General features: G+C 51.2%; 1 protein-coding gene across 8 annotated transcripts in view; it reads left to right on the forward strand.

Moving 5' to 3' along the window:
• Ccdc9 (coiled-coil domain containing 9) overlaps positions 1–17,107 on the forward strand; it is a 36,916-nt gene that overhangs the window by 3,739 nt on the left and 16,070 nt on the right. For all 8 annotated transcript variants that reach the window (XM_017795449.2, XM_008822067.3, XM_008822056.3 and 5 more), the window contains exon 2: positions 16,899–16,985. The gene's annotated coding sequence lies outside the window, so the exon portion shown is untranslated. The remainder of the gene's footprint in view (positions 1–16,898; positions 16,986–17,107) is intronic.

Consider the following 17,107-nt stretch of genomic DNA (forward strand, 5'->3'; position numbering starts at 1 on the left):
CCCGCCCCCCGCACGGCCCCACGCCCCGCCCCCGCGTGACGCCAGGGCCCCGCCTGCCAGCCGGGGACAAGTCGGGGCTTGCAAGTGCACGCCGCGCCCCCTACCTCCGCTAGGGGGGTTTCCCTGCAACCCGGGGGCGGGGAGCGGCCTGGCCCGCGGCTGGAGGCCCACGGGGAGGCGGGGGCACGACACAGCCCAGGCCTGGGGTGCCAGACACCGGCTTGACACACTGACACACTGACTAGGACCCACGCCCACACGGAGACCGAGGAAGACACACAGACTGACCCACTGGCCTGCAGGGTGCACAAAGTCATGTGCTGACTCAGCTGCTGGGACTGAGGCTGACACTGGCCCCAGTAGCACAGCTGCAGACGCGGAGTCAGGGGCCTGGATGCACAATCTCACACACACACTCCCAAGACAACCAGATGAACCCCCTGACAGGCTCACAGGGACACACACACCAAGTGACAGCCCCACACATAGTTACACAAATACACAGCCTTGAGCCAGGCTCAAAAACTGTGTCCCGTCGTGCCCACACATTCGCGTAAGAGGCAGGCAAGCTGAGTTCCTCTCAGCCCAACTTTGTGACAGGCCCACCCTCCCCTGCCCCACAGGCACCTGTGACGGGGACACCTGGACACACACCCGGATCCGCACGAAAGGCACTCCCACTCAGACACACAGAAAACACACCCAACGAGGTTGCTTCAGTGAGACGCTGGATACATCAGAAATACCGAATCAAACATAGAAGAAACTGACCCCTGACACTCGGTCCAAAGTCACCCGTGACAGGTTCCTGCTAAGTGGCCCGATGGTGGGACACACTCATGAGCATGCACACCTGCCTCTGCACCCCAGAAATCTGGCACTGCCCCTGGGGGAGGAGGCAACCCCAAGCACAGGGCACCGACATGCCCGGGCAGCCCCCTGCACCCTATTCCATCCTGTCTGCTGGCGTTTCTGTTCCCTTTTCTGTTTCTGTTTCCCTTTGTTGTCACTTCGCCTCCCCTACTGTGACTGGGTGACCTTCCTCCTCCTCCAGCCTTGGACAGCTGTCCCTCCTGTGCCTGACATTTTATTCCTTCTGGGTCTCCCTCAAACCCAATCACCTCACTGAGGGTGTGAGTCACCCCTGAGTGCCCAGCACAGGGCTGGCCTAGAAAGGATGTGTCCCAGATGTGTGGGAAAGGATGTTTGAAAACCAGTCATGGTGGCTCTTGCCTGTCACTGCAGCACTGGAGAGGCTGAGGCAGGAGAGTGGCTGGGAGGTTGGAGCCAGCCTGGGTCACAGAGTCGAGTTCCAGGCTACCCTGGAGTACAGAGTGACCTTTTGCAAACAACCAAACAAACAAATAAACAGGCATGGCAGGCTCACCTTCAGTCCCAGCCCTCTGGAGGCAGAGGCAAGCGGATCTCAGGAAGTTCAAGGCCAGCCTGGTCTACATAGTGAGTTCCAGGTCAGCTGGGGCTACTGGGAGACCTTGTCTCAAAAAGACCAAACAAACAAGAAAACAGCTCGTGTGGTAGTACTTGTCTTTAATCCCTGTACTTGAGAGGCAGAGACAGACTGATTTCTGTGAAATAGAGACCAGCTTGGTCTACATAGTGAGTTACAAGACAAGCCAGACAGACTGAGACCCTGTCTAAAAAAAAAAAAACAGGTGCTGGAGAGATGACTAAGAGTGCTTGCTGCTCTTCCAGGGGACCCAAGTTCAGTTCCTAGCACCCATGTCAGATGGCTCATAACTTCCTGTAAGTCCAGCTCCAGGAGATCGGTTGCCTTCTCTGCCTCCATGGGTACCCTCATGCACATTCACAGACACATATATACATAAATAAAAGTAATTAAAATAGGCCTGGTGGCACTAGCCTTTAATCCCAGCACTCAGGAGGCAGAGGCAGGCAGATCTCTGTGAGTATGAGACCAGCCTGGTCTACCTAGCAAGTTCCAGGCCAACTGAGGCAGGAGGATCAGAAGTTCTGGGTCTTGTCAGCTCCATAGGGAGTTTGAGTCCTGCCTAGGATATATGAGATGAACAAACAGACAAACTGTAGTGAGGGTACAGTAGGTACAAAGGAGGTGTATTTCTGGCTGTAGGTCAAGTTCAGGGAAGTCTGCTTCGGACTTATTAAAGGAGATGGTGCGTGGAAGTCATTAAGTGCAGTGTCTGACAGGAAAGCCTAATCAGTATTTGCTATTGTCATTAGTGTAACTAATTAGGGACAGTGTTTGCTCTGGATCTCCCAGGGACAGAGCTGGGAGGGGGACAGCTTGTGTCCTCAGCCTACAGTCCAGCCTGTGGCCCTCTATCATCAGCCTGTGACCTCAGGCTGCCAATGCAGCACCAGACCAGGTATGCTGGAAATGTTCCTCTAAGTGGGAAGTGGGTGGGAATTTGACTTGATGGCTGAAGGTGGAAGGGAGAAGCTATATAGAGCCAGGTCCTCAGCTTCCCGCTCAGCAGTATCCCAACCTGCTCCAGTCACCTCAGACCCGGGGCTCAATATCAAGAGCCATCATTAAATAAAAGAAATGAAATTCAGGCCTCCTGTGGTGCAGGCCCATCAGCTTAGATACTCTGGAGGCGGAGGCAGAAGGATGGAAAGTTCAACAACTTATGGAGATGTCTCAAAATAAAACAGTAAAATGAGGGTTGGAAATACAGCTCAGCTGGGGCTGGTGAGATGGCTTAGCAGGTAAAGGCACTTGCTACCAAGCCCAGCAACCTGAATTCAATCCCTGAGACCCATGTGGTGGAAGGAGAGAACCAACTCTCACAAATTATCCTTCAAACCTCCACATCCATGCCCATACACACACATGCACACACATAATATAAATAAATGTAATTTAAAAAGTGCTGGGCAAGCAGAGGCAGGTGGATCTCTGTGAGATGGAGGCTAGCCAGGGCTAGTGAGACCCAGCCTAAAATAATAATAATGAAACAAACAAACAAAAAAAGAAATACTTCAGCTGTAGAAGTCTTGCTTGAAATCTACCAATGGGGTAGGTATGTGAGGTGTGGCTCAGTCACAGAGGACTTACCTAGCAAGAGGCCTTGGATTCAAATCTCAGCACCACAAATAAAGTAAGAAAGTAACTCCACTAAAATAATAGGGAATGATGGGGACTGTGGCTAAAAGTTTGTCTGTGGGCCAAACTCTGTTTTGTTTTTTTTCCTCTTAATGATACAGGGCCTTGTATAGTCCAGGCTGTCCTTATGTATATGTGTATCTCTGTATATACTTGTATATGCATGCATGTGCATTTATATGTAGGTACACTTGCCCATGCAGACACGTGTGGAGGCCAGAGGTTTGTTTCTGGTGTCTTCTATCACTCTCCATCTTATTTTATTTCGTTTAATTTGTTGTTTTTTTTTTTTTGAGACAGTGTCTCCCTGAACCCCTAGCTGGCCTGGAACTTGCTATGTACACCAGGCTGGCCTTGATCTCACAGAGATCTGCTGCTGGGTCTGAAGGTGTATGCTACCACGCCTTGCCCTACTTTTATTTTTGTTCTATGTGTATGTATGGGTGTTTTGCCTACGTGTATATAAGTGTACCATGTGTGCAATGCCATGGAGACCAGAAGAACACATCGGATCTCCCAGAACTGGGGTTATACACAATTGTTAGCTGCCTTGTGGGTGCTGGGAACTGAACCTGGGTCCTCTGCAAGAGCAGCCAATGCTCTTAACCACTGAGCCATCTCTCCAACCTCTCCACCTTACTTTTTAAGACAGGGTCTCTCACTGAACCAGGAACTCACAAATTGGCTACACTAGCTGGCCCATGAGCCCTGGGGATGGTCTTGTCTCTGGTCCCATAGTGCTGAGGTTACAGCCCCAAGCCACTAGACCCAGCTTTTTATGAGGGGGTGCTGGGATTGAGCTCAGGGCCTCCTGCTTATGCAGCAAACACTTCACCCACTGAGCCATTGCCCCAGCTTTGAAGGACTGTGTTTCTGAGACCCTTTGTCCTAAGGCTATAGGGATAGGGTAGGACCCACCTCCATTTCATGTTAACCTTGTGTGTACCCCCAATCCCACTCCCATCATAACAGGACTCCTGGGTTTAAAGGACTCTCTGGCTAAACTTGGAAGCATTTTTCGGTCTTTTTGAGACAGGGTCTCCCTGTAGTTCCAGCTGACCTGGAACTCACTGTATAGACAGTCTGGCCTTGAACTCACAGAGATCTGCCTGCCTCTGCCTCCCCAGTGTTGGGCCATCATCCAACCTGGCCTTTCAGCCCTGTACACCTAGATTGGGGGCAGGGCTCTCAAGCTTGAAGGAGTCATAGGTTACTTTTGCCAGAAGATGAACGACAGGTGAACAGAGATGTCCACACAGGGAGGGAGGAAGATCAAGAACTTCCAGGAGTGCGGAGCGTCCAAGAGGCCAAGAGAGGTGAAATGGAGAGAAAAACGAGAGGGGTGGAAGTGGGGTGGCTGGGCAGAGGGTCAGGCTAGCCCTGGGCTTTTCCACATCACCTCACATTTGGAAGTCAATGAGTCTTGACCGTGGGGCTGTCCCCGGCATTGTAGCATGCTGAGGAGCATCCCTGACCTCTGTCCACCTGGTGATGCCACAGTGCCTCTGCCCTCAGTGACATCCAAGTGTCTCCTGCAAGGCAGGTCTACAGGAGGAGGGCTGGGGGCCTGGCTCAGTGGTAGAGCACCTGCTTAGAATCCCTTAGTGAGGGGCTGGAAGTGTAGCTCAGTGGTACAACACCTGTTTAGAATCCCCCAGTGAGGTCCTGGGGTGTAGCTCAGTGGTAGAGCACCTATTGACCTCAAGTGACTTGAACTGGAAAATTAAAACTAGTGGGACCTCATAGTACACATCTGTAATTCCAGTCCTCAGGAAGTAAAGGCAGAAGGATCCAGAATTCAAGGCTGGCTTAGGCACCTCTCTGTCTCTCTCTGTGGCTCTGTGTCTCTGTCTCTCTGTATCTTTCTCTCTCCTTGTATTTGAGATTGAACTCAGAACCTTGGGTACACTGATCATTGTGTTGCTCAGCTCCATCCCCAGCCTTTATTGTTACTTTTATTTGTTCTTAATTTTCTGAGACAGAGTCTCACTCTGTTACCTAGGCTCCAGATTGGCTCAAACTTAAGGCAATCCTTCTGCCTCAGCCTCCCAAGTGCTGGGATTACAGGCATGGGTGAACCATGCCTGTCTCTGTTTCTCATTCTGAAGGAACACTAAGACTTCTTCAAGAGCCTCCACACTGCGCACTGTTTAAAGCCCAAGACGCTGAAGCCAGCTTCCCCAATAACTTCACCCAAATGTCTGTGGAATTTGTTTTTTTTTTTTTTTTTCCTTTTTTGTCTTTTTTGAAGCAGGGTCTCCCTGTAGCCCCAGCTGTCCTGGAACTCACTATGTAGACCAGGCTGGGCTTGAACTCACAGAGATCCTCCTGCCTCTGCTGTGTGCCACCATGCTCTGTATGTCTGTGGAATTTGAATGAGAGTCTTTGTAATCTATCGAGGACAAGTTCAGCAGTAAGTTCAGCAGGCTCCCTGTGAGGTACTGAATCCAAAAAAAAAAGAGATATGAGGGCTGGGGATGCAGCACAGTTGGCAGAGTGCCAGCATGCATGAGGCTTCGGGTTCCATCCTGAACATCAAATAAAACCTAGTATACTTTGTGCGCACCTGTAATCCCAGCACTTGGGAGGTAGAGGCAGGCAGTAGAGAAGTTCAAGGTCATCCTGGCCTAGTTAGCAAATTCTAGGCCAGCCTGGACTTTATGAGACTGTGTCTCAAAAAAAAAAAAAAAAAAAAAAAAAAAAGAAAAAAAAAGAAAAGAAATCAAATAAACAGATGTCATCCAGGTATGGTGGCTCACAACTGCCATCCCAGCACTTGAGAGACTGAGGCAGGAGGATTACTTCCAGTTGGAGGCTAACCTGCGTTAGTGTGAGATCCTGTCTTAAAAACTATAGTCAAACAATTTTCATGCAGACATAAAGGCTCACATATGTCATCCTAGCACTTGAGTCTGAGGCAGGAGGATTGCTGTGAGTTGAAGACTAGCCTGGGCTGCACACATAGCGAGACCCTGTCTTAAAAAAGAAAAAGCAGCGGGGCATGGTGGCACACGTCTTTAATGCCAGAACTCGGGAGGCAGAGGCAGGCGGATCTCTGTGAGTTCAAGGCCAGCCTGGTCTATGGGGCTACAGGGAGATCCTGTCTCAAAAAGACCAAAAAAAAAAAAAAAAAAGCAAAGAAGGCAAAACAGAAATTGCAGCTGAGGAGTTGGGAAGGACTTAACTTTCCATCATAGGACCCTGCGGGGAGGGACTCCTGGGTGCCCCTGCACGCGGGTCTGGGGCTGGATGCAGCAGCGGGACGTCCGCGGGGTCCGGGCCCGCGCATGTGAAGGTTATGGCTCTGCACCGGGCGGGGGCCGCGCTGTTGCTGGGGTCTGCGGGGCCTGCCTGCGCCCGCGCCCTGCCTTCATCGCGGCCAGCCAGTGAGCGGTACCCGCCGCCGTTGCCAGGGGAAACTCGCCGCCCCGTTACCCAGCAACAAGCCTGGCCCAACCAGGCGCGAGCAGCCCCCAGGCTCCGCCCGCCACTGCCCATCGCGTGCCCAATGCCAGGCGGGCAGAGCCGGCCCGGCTCCTGGAGACGGCAAGCTCCCTCATTGGCCGCTGCCGTGTCCGCCAGGATCTGGGGGAGCCCTTCGTGCAGGGTGGGGGTGTGCGGGGAGCCGGGCCCGGGGGAGCTGCTGGCTGCGCCGCCTGTGAGCTCTGGTGGCCGGCTGGGGAGAGACCTCTGCTGTGCCAGACCCGCCTATCATCTTGCAGGGCAATGATGGGCACTTAGGATGGAGTGCGGACAGGGGCTGTGCGAACTGCCACCCCTCCCCCGCTGGAGGGTCCCATGGAGTTGGTCTTAGGAAAATAGTTACCAAAGATCCCCCTTTCCAGAAAGAGACCTTTGCTTGGTGACCCCAGGAAGGCAGGCTGTGTCCCTGCCCCCGCCCCCACACCTACCTCTACCCTACTCCTCCAACCCCCAGCAACAGGATTGAGACTTCTGGCTCTGGAAAACAGAAGTTGGAACAAGCTCTAGAGAAACCCAGGTGTGGCCTCGAATGTAGTGGTGCTGGCCTGCTTTCCCAGCTTTCTGGAGGCTGAGGCAGGAAAATTGCTCAAAACGGGGGAGGGGCACTCACCCACAATGGACTCAGCTATCTCTGAAATCCTAAAAGCAAGGGCATGAGGTGGCTGATTGTGGTAATGAGTGCCAGTAATCCCAGCACGTGGGAGATGGAGGCAGGAAGGTCAGAAATTCAAGGCCAGCTTTGATTAAGTAAGGAGTTAGAGACCAGCCTGGGCTACAAGCTGTCTCAAACAACAACAAAACAAATGTGTGTCCTATCCCCAGGGGGTACTAACATACCAGCCCCAGGAAACCAAAGGGGGCCAGGCTGGGGATGTGGCTCCATTAACAGAGGGCTTGCCAACTGTTGTAGAGCCCTGGGTTCCATGCCCAGCACCACATAACACTGAGTATCATGGTGCACCCCTGTAATCCCAGAAATGAGGTGGTGGAGACAGGAAGATCATGAGTTCAAGGTCATCATCTGTTACATAGTGAGCTCAGGTCCAGCCTGGGCTACATGAGACCCTGTCTAAAAAAAGGGGTGGGGATGGAGAGATGGATGGCTCAGTGTTGAAGAGCTGCTCTTGTAGAGGACCTGGGTTTGGTTCCCAGCCACCCATATAGTGGCTAACAACCATCTGTAACTCTAATTCCAGGGGATCCAACACTTTCTTCTGACCTCAGTGGGCACTGAATACATGTGGTTCCCTGACATGTGGGCAAACCACTCATATGTATAAAATACAAAAATAATAAATCTTAAAAAAAGATGGGGGAGGGGGGCAAGCACTTTTGACTAATCCTTAGAAAATTAGGACCCAGTCCTAATTGTCCCAACCCACAGGACACAGAAACTCAGGCTTTTGGGCAACAAACTCTAAGATGTCCCTGCCATATAGCCTTCACCATTTGATTGATACCTCCCGTAATAAACACATGTCACCAGACCCTCAGGTGTCTAGTTGATCCATTTGGACAGGTGCCCAGCCCCAAGGTAGAGAACTACCCCTTCCCTCCCCTGTGAGCCCTTATCCCTAGGAACCTCAGATCCTTAGTGCTAGGCAGGGTCCCAGGCCTCAGAGTACTAAGGACCTTGGAATGTAGACTGCCTCCAAACACTGGTCAGGACAACTCAGTCTCTCTCTCTCTCTTTTTTTTGTCTTTTTGAGACAGGGTCTCCCTGTAGCCCCAGCTGTCCTGGAACTCACTATGTAGAAGAGGCTGGCCTCGAACTCACAAAGATCTGCCTGCCTCTGCCTCCCAAGTGCTGGGACTAAAGGCATGCGCCACCACGTGCTTGGAAGAACCTCTCTAGAGCTCACACGGCTCCTCACACTGCCCCTGCTCATGGCTCTGCCTGATCTTTTTTTGGAGAAGATGGATGACATCACTTTCACCAGAATAATGATGGCACAAGTGTTTTTTTAAATTTATTTTTATTTTATGTGTATGAGTGATTTGCCTGCATGTAACTAAGCCTGTGTGTGCAATGCCCATGGAGACCAGAAGGGGGCGTTGTTATCTCCTGGAACTGGAGTTACAGACCATTGTTAGCTGCCATATGGGTGCTGGGAACCGAACCTGAACCTGAGTCCTCTGCAAGAGCAGCCACCACTCTTAACCACTGAACCATCCTTCCAGCCCAAAACTCATTCTCTTAAAGACAGGGTAGGGAGCCCCTTGGCTCAAAACCTTAGACCCGAATGGGTATGGTGACTCATTCCTGTAACCTCAGAATTTAAGAGGCTGTGACAGGAGGATGACTAAGAATTCCAAGCCAGCCTGAGATACAGAGTGAGATCCTGCCTTGTAACACAAACAAGCAGGTGGTACAATCCTGTAATCCCAGCTACTTGACAAGTTTAGTTAAGAGGATGGAAAGATTTTTTTTTTTTTTGTCTTTTTGAGACAGGGTCTCCCTGTAGCCCCAGCTGTCCTGTAACTCACTATGTAGACCAGGCTGGCCTCAAACTCACAGAGATCCGCCTGCCTCTACTTCCAGAGTGCTGGGATTAAAGACGTGTGCCACCACGCCCGGCAAGAGGATGGAAAGTTTAAGGCTTGCTTGGGCTAGAGTGACTTCAGAGCTATCCTGGGCAACTTAGTGGCAATTATCTTTGGGCAACTCTGTCTCAAAATTTTAAAAAATTCAAAAAACTGAGGCTGGAGGTCCCTAGTGGAGAGCTTGCTAGCTTGGATGAGGTGGTGGGAGCCACCGCTAGCACTGCCCCCTCCCCCCCCCAAAAAAACCCACACCAAACAAGCCAGCAAGCAAACAAATTAACAAAAAGACCCCGGGCCTGGAGGATCCAGTCTCTGCACCAGGAGTCTGCCACCACAGATCCAGGCTGGAAGGCCCCAGTCTCCAGGGATCCTGCTGAGCGTCCTTTAAGCCCTTTGGAGAGGCTCGGATTCCTCCGTCCCCACCCCAGGGACACCAAAGGCTCCGAGCCTTCAGCTCCAGACCCCTGCTCCACAGTCCTCGTGAAGCCCAGGTGCGGCCCAACCCGGCCCTGGTACCTGGAGGGGGGGGCGGAGTCTAAGATTACTCAGCCTCCAGAATGAGGCGATGACATCATCCTTGGGGGGGTGACTGATGGCCGCGCTGGGGGGGAGGCGGGGAAGTTTACCCGGTAACAGCCGCTGCCGCTTGGCCCCGCCCCCCAGGAAGTGCGGAAGGGGGAGGTATTGCACATATACAAATACACAAACACACAAAGTCCAGTCTGCATCCTCCCCCAGCATCCACATGCACTTAGATTCCAGGGAACAGCACAGGGCCGGTGGCTGTGTGTGTGTGTGTGTGTGAGAGAGAGAGAGAGAGAGAGAGAGAGAGAGAGAGAGAGTTTTCTCTAGGTGTGTGGCCAGTGTGTCAGGGAGTTAGTTGTCCATGAAAGTGATGATTGTGTGAGGGGGTTAGTGTGTGTGTCACCCTGATAGTTCCTGTGAGCATGCTGAATTTGTCCTGGGTGCTACGTGTGTTACGCTGCAGTGGCAAAGTAGTTTTGAGTCCATGGGCTACTATGGGATGCTCGGGTGTGACAAGTGTGCAGATAGGTGCAGCAAGCTGAAGTGTCAATCTGATAGTGTATGGGGATTGTGTTTAACACTGGAATTGTGTCACAGCCATGGTGGGTAGGGGAAGGTTTGTGGATGTGTTATCTCCCTGTATTGTCAAGTGTGATGTTGTGTGTCATTAGGTTGCGGTTGTGTGTGTCACTCTGATAGTGTCTGGCATGTTGAGCCTCAGTGGGATTGTGTGCAAATGGTGACAGGGTACGCATGCCATGGCGTGTGCTAATGGAACTGTGGCATATCAAGTGAGGCAGGACTGTGTGATATGGCAACCACATCCCAAACATGTCTATGACACTGTCACAAAGTGTTTTTTACCTACACAGCACATGTGTCCCTGTGATTGTGTGTCACGGAGGTTGTGTCTGCAGTTTGGGTTGTGTGACTGAAGCCATTAATGAGGTTGTGTGTGTGCTTGTGTCACTCCATCACTGTGTGTCACTGTAATAGTGTGGGTGTGGTGTTATGAGCATGTCACTATGATTGTGTGGCAAAGTTTTAAGTGGTGGTGTGTGTGGGACTGTGTACTTTGTCATTAATCTTATTTACTTATTATTGGTGTTTTGGTATAGGTCTCCCTGTACCCTAGCTGGCCTAGAACTCACTGTGTAGACCAGGGTGGCCTAAATCTTATAGAGATCCGCCTGCCTCTGCTTCCAGAGTACTGGGATTAAAGGCATGTGTCAGGAGCCCTGGCCTTGTCACCAACTTTAGAATGACGTGTAATGTTCAGTTGTCCTGGGGCTGTGTTGGTGTCCTGAGAATTGTGTGTCCTTGTGTATATGCGTGCACTGCACGTGTGTATATCTGGATGCATACATATGTGTATGTAGGTTTGTACGTGTTTGTGTGATTCCGTATGTATGCATCTGTGTGCGTGCGTGCATGTGTGTGTGTGTGATGCCCCTGTGCGTGGCCAGAACCCTCTGGGACGGTCCCAGTCTGTGTCACCGTGGAGGGCGACGGGCGCGCCACCGCGCCTGTGTCAGCGCTTCGCTGGGTGTCGGGGAAGGCGCGCGTGTCTCCAGGCCTCCTGCCCTGGAACGGTGGCGCTGCTCTCTGATTGGCTGTGGTCTCTCCAGTCAGAAGCTCCGGAATCTTGCGGTAATTTGGTAACTTGGTAACTGGCCCGCGCCGCCGCAGGGCTGGGGGCTGGGCGGGGCCGCGCTGTGCCCCGATCCCGCAGGGCCCAGCCGTCCGGTTCCCTCCCACGTCCTCCCGCACCCTGGGCTCGGGCACCCTCACCTGGGAGCCACTGTCCTGCCGCCAGCATCCCTGCTACTCGCTGGACCCCATCTCCACTGTCTCTCCTTCCCAGTCTCAGTCTCTGCCTCCCATGTCTTAGCTCCTTCCATCTCTGTGTCTCCTTGAACCTGCTTCTGTGTCCCCCTACCTCTGCGTCAGTCTCCCTACCTGCCTCTCCCTCCTCCTCCCCCTCCTCTCCCTTTTCTTTCTCCTCCTTTCCCCCTCCTCCCCTCCCTCCTCCTCCTCCTCCTCCTCCTCCTCCTCCTCTTCCTCTTCTTCTCTCTCCCCATCCCATAGTCAGGCTTCAAATTCACTTTGTTTTTCTTTTGCGGGGACCTTTCACTACTTCAAACTCGCCCCTCTCCGCAGGCCGGTGCATCTGGCAGCAGGCCCCATACAAGGCAGACTTCAGGAAGGACTTCCCGCCCTGGTTCAACACCAAAGCTTTATCGCTCGGCCCAGGCAGGGGCCAGGCGGAGGCTAGGCCGCCCGGTGGCTTCCGGAGGCGCCCGGGCGGGATGAGCTCACTGCAAGTTGGCTAGGATTTCATCAGCTTCCTCTGCCTGAGTTGCCCCCGCGGCGGGCCGCGTCCGCGAATGCACTGGGCGCCTGCTTCCCCCTAGCGGCAGAAGGTGGGAGCGCAGGAGCCTCGCCAAGGCCTGAATGCTCACCGCAAGCCCAGGACACGGACTTGGTTTTGCAGTGCTGGGACTCGAACCCAGGACCTCAAGAATGCTTAACTCTGGCTCTACCACTGGGACGCACCAGTGTGATTTTTGTGTTGTGTTCACGCCATCACACAGCCTAAATAAATTCAAACATTGAGCTGTAACCTCACCCATTTAAAAAAAAATTTTATTTATTTATTTTTGGTCTTTTTGAGACAGGGTCTTCCTGTAGCCTCAGCTAGCCTGGAGCTCACTATAGACCAGGCTGGCTTTAAACTCACAGCAATCAGCCTCTGCCTCTGCTCCCAAATGCTTGGTTTAAAGGTGTATGCCACCTTGCCTGGCAGTGTCCCTTTTATTAGAACACAAATGTGTGAGCTTCTTATAATGACATACCCTCTGCAACCTTCCCTCTTCCACTTTCCCCCATGCCACCTTAGATGGCAGCTAACATATGCCCATAACTCCAGATCCAGGGGATCTCACTCGTTCTGATCTCTGAGGACATTGCGTGACACAGGTTCACTTACACACATCCAGGTAATACACTCATACAAATAAAAAAAAATTTTTTTTTTGGTCTTTTTGAGACAGGGTCTCCCTGTAGCCCCAGCTGTCCTGGAACTCACTATGTAGACCAGGCTGGTCTTGAACTCACAGAGATCCGCCTGCCTCTGCCTCCGAAGTGCTGGGCTTAAAGGCGTGCGCCACCACACCTGGCCCATATTTTTTTAAACTTTAAAAATTCTATTATTTTTATATCTATGCCTGTATTGCCTGCATGTATGTAAGTGCACTCCTGTTGTGCAAAGCTCTCAGAGGTTAGAAGAGGGTGTCAGATCTCCTGGAACTGGAGTTACAGATGATTGTTAGCTACCATGTGGGTGCTGGGAATCGAACCTGGGTCCTCTGGAAGAGCAGCCAGTGCTCTTAACTGCTAAGCCATCTCCCCAGCCCCAATTTTTTTAATTTAAAAAACTTTAATTTTTTTTTTTATTTTACGGGGCTGGAGAGATGGCTCAGCACTTAAGAACACTGGTTGTTTTTGCAGAAGACCTGGGTTCGAATCCCAGCACCCGCATCCATGTCATGCAGTGCCCGAAGAGGAAAGAAGAGGGCTTCAGATGCCCTGGAACTGGATACAGACAGTTGTTAGCTGCCATGTGGTTGCTGGGATTCAAACCTGGGTCATCTGCAAGAGCAGCCAGTGCTCTTAACCATCTCTCCAGTCCCTCATAGCCCCAATTTTTAAGATTTTTATTTTAATTATGTGTATATGTGTGCTTCTCTGTGTGGGTTTGGGCACATGAGTGCAGGTGTCCTTGGAGGCCAGAAGAGGGTGTCATATCCTCTGGAGATGGAGTGATAGATGGTTTCAAGTCACCTGATATGGGTGGTGGGAAGTGAATGTGGGCCCTCTGCAAGAGCAAGTGCTCCTAACCAATGAGCCTGTTCTCCAGCCCTTATATTTATTTATTTATTTGTTTGTTTATTTATTTATTTGTGTGTGTGCAGACGTGTGTGGTGAGAAGAGAGTGTCGAATTCCCTGGAACTGATACAGGTGGTTGTGAGTCACCCTACGTGGGTGCTGGGAACCGAAGTCCTCTAAAGGAACTGAACTCCTCTAAAAGAACGGCAATTGCTTTTAAAAGCTGAGCCATCTCCACAGCCCACTTTTCAACTCAAACAGTCTCACTAAGTTGTCCAGCCTTGAACTTGCCATCCTCCTGCTTCAGACTCCTACATGTTGCTGGGATGACAGTTCCATGATACCTGAAGTGGCTGTTTTCTGTTTTGTTTGAGACAGCTTCTAGCTATGGGAAGGAATGGAGCCCAGGGCTTTACCCATGCTAGCTTAGACTGGCCTCAAAACTCATGGCTGGGCATGGTGGCACACACCTTTTATCCCAGCACTCGGGAGACAGAGGTAGACAGACCTCTGTGAGTTCTAGGTCAGCCTGGTCTCCATACAGTTGTGACTACAAGAAGACCCTGTCTCAAAAAGGCCAACAAAAAAACAAAAACAAAAACAAAAAAACCTCACTACCTCACTATGTATCTGAAGATGACTTTGAACTGTTTTTTTTTTTTTTTGTCTTTTTGAGACAAGGTCTCCCTGTAGCCGCAGCTGGCCTGGATTCGCTAATGGAGACCAGGCCGGCCTTGAACTCACAGAGATAGGCCTGCCTCTGCCTCCCAAGTGATGGGATTAAAGGCATGTGCCACCATGCCCAGCTACCTCATATACTTTTTATTTTGAAACAGGTCTCAGAATGTACCCCAGGCTGAGTTGCAATCTTCCTCCTCCTGCATCAGCCTCCCGACTGGCTGGGACTCCAAGTTCCCTGATCTGTTTTTTTCTTTGTTTTGTTTTTTTTGAGACAGGGTCTCTCTGTAGCCCCAGCTGGCCTGGAACTCACTATGTAGACTAGGCTGGCCTTGATCTCACAGAGGTCCACCTACCTCTGCCTCCCAACGGACTAGAGGTGTGTTCCACCATGCCTGACTTTTTAACTGTTTTTTTCTCCCTTCCAACCTTGTGCAAGTCCAAGGCCCTAGGTATCATACATGGGTCTGCCTTGGGTCATCTCACTCCCCAAGTAAAAATAATGTAAATTAATCTTTGATCTACATAGTGACTTGCAGGCAGGCCAGTCTGGGTTACACAGTGAGATCATGTCTCAAACACAAGTATAACAATCAAATAAAACAAAACTGCCTGGCAAGATGGCTCATTGTGTAAGGGAGTCTCCTGAGAGTCTGAGGACCTGAGTTTGAGCCCCACATCCTTCATGGTAGAAGGAGAGAACCAACTCGTTTAAGTCCCTGGCCTCCAAGCTCCAAGTCTGTACTGTGGAGCTCATTCTCCCCCACCCCCCATTTAAAAAAAAAAAACAACTAGGCTGGACTGGGTAGCTCACATTGCAACCCCAACATTCAGGAGACAGAGACAGGAGAGTCACATCACATGGAGTCTGATCACAGCTTGGGCTACACAAGAAGACCTTGTTTCAAAAAACTAAAACACCAGGTGTGGTTCCGCACATGTTTTATCCCAGCAGGGGGAAAGGAGGCATGGTGGATCTATGTGAATTTGAACCCAGCCTGGTTTATATAGTGAGTTCCAGGCCAGTCAAGGCTAAATAGTCTATCTTAAAAAAATGTCCAGGGGTCAGTGCAGGGTTCCTAGAACCCACATCAGGCAGCTTATGCCCTCCTACAACTTCAGTTCCGGTTGATCTGATGCCCTCTCCTCTCTTAAAGCAACAGCAACAAAACTGGGCTGAGGATGTAGCTCAGTGACACTGTGTTTAATATCCTAAAGGTCCTGGGTCTGATCTCCACCACACACCACACACACACACACACACACACGCACACCCCCCCACATGCACATCACACACATACATATCCCCCCATGTACAGCCCCCAGACACACAACATACATACATACCACATGCACATGCATACACATCACACACACCACATACACATGCACACATGTATACACACCACATACATGCACATACATATACACCACATACAAACATACACATGCACCTATACCACGCACACTCAAGTAGCATGTACATACACGCATGCACATGCATACATATGCATCACACATACACATACACCAAATACACACATGTACACACACCACATACACACATCACACACACCAGAAACATACACATACTCACACATCACACATGCGCAGGTACACACACCAGACACAGATATTCACATACATAACACACACACACACACAGGGGTCCCCTTGGATGTCCACCAGTCAAGTGCTGGAGGCAATTCTCAGTAACTGGAATGACCCAATAGCTACACTGAACAAGTTGTGGCCATTTATATATAGGCTAGGAAATTTCACAACAGTTTAAAAGATTGACAAATGGGGGTAGGGTGGGGGAGTGGCTACAAGCCTATAATCCCAGTACTGGGTAGGCTGAGGCAGGAGGATTAGGAATTTGAAGCTCATCTCAAGTATTTAAGATTGCTAAAAAAAAAAAAGTCCCAGCAAGATGGCTCAGCAGGTAGAGGTGCTTGCTTGTGCGTGCGCCACTCCTGGGATCAACCTTGCTTGTGTGCATGTCAGTTCAGGGATCAATTCAGATTGCCATCCCACCTGCTTTTTGGGGGGAGGGGAGTGCGGAACTGCACAGGGTCTTTTTAATGTAGCTGAAGCTGGCCAAGAACTCTCTATGCAGACCAGGCTAGCCTCAACCTCCTCAGCCTCCCAAGTGTTGGCATTACAGGCATGTGCCCATGTCAGGCTTTGATGACTTTTTTTTTTTTTGTCTTTTTGAGACAGGGTCTGTAGCCCCAGCTGTCCTGGAACTCACTATGTAGACCAGGCTGGCCTTGAACTCACAGAGATCCGCCTGCCTCTGCCTCCCGAGTGCTGGGATTAAAGGCGTGAGCCACCACGCCCAGCAAAAATTTAAATATTTTAATAATTGCTTACAACTTTAAAAATTAAAGTTTCATTGGCAAGAAGAGGTGGTCAGTTTAGGACTCCAGAAGTCATTCCTGGTGTCTGGCTTCTATTTATTAGAATCGGGAATGAGTGGCTCGAGGTGGAAAATCCTAAAGAAAGAAGCCTTCAGAGTTTAAGGATTGCAAATTCTCTGAGGGAGGCAGGAGGAAGAAACCTGCAACACTCTGGAGATCCGATGGGGCACGCTGACCCTTTAAGACTCCCGGAAACGCGCACTCAGGACCGGAAGTGACAGGCTTTATTTCCTCTTTTCACGTGGTACAGGCAGGAAGTGACGCGCTTGGCCCGGGAGCTGCGGACACGGAGGCCGACGGAACCGGAGTTGCGGACGCCGCGGGGTCTCCGGGACAGGTGACCGGAGGAGGGGGCCGGGAGCGCGCCGGGAGAGGGCGGGGTCTGTCGGCCCACGTGAGGGGCTCAAGCGCTCGCGCGGGCTCGGAGGCAAGCGGCTGGCGAGGGCGGGGTCAGAGTAC

The sequence above is a fragment of the Nannospalax galili genome, unplaced genomic scaffold, assembly GCF_000622305.1.
Source record: "Nannospalax galili isolate Female #2095 unplaced genomic scaffold, S.galili_v1.0 scaffold432, whole genome shotgun sequence".
Taxonomy (NCBI): domain Eukaryota; kingdom Metazoa; phylum Chordata; class Mammalia; order Rodentia; family Spalacidae; genus Nannospalax; species Nannospalax galili.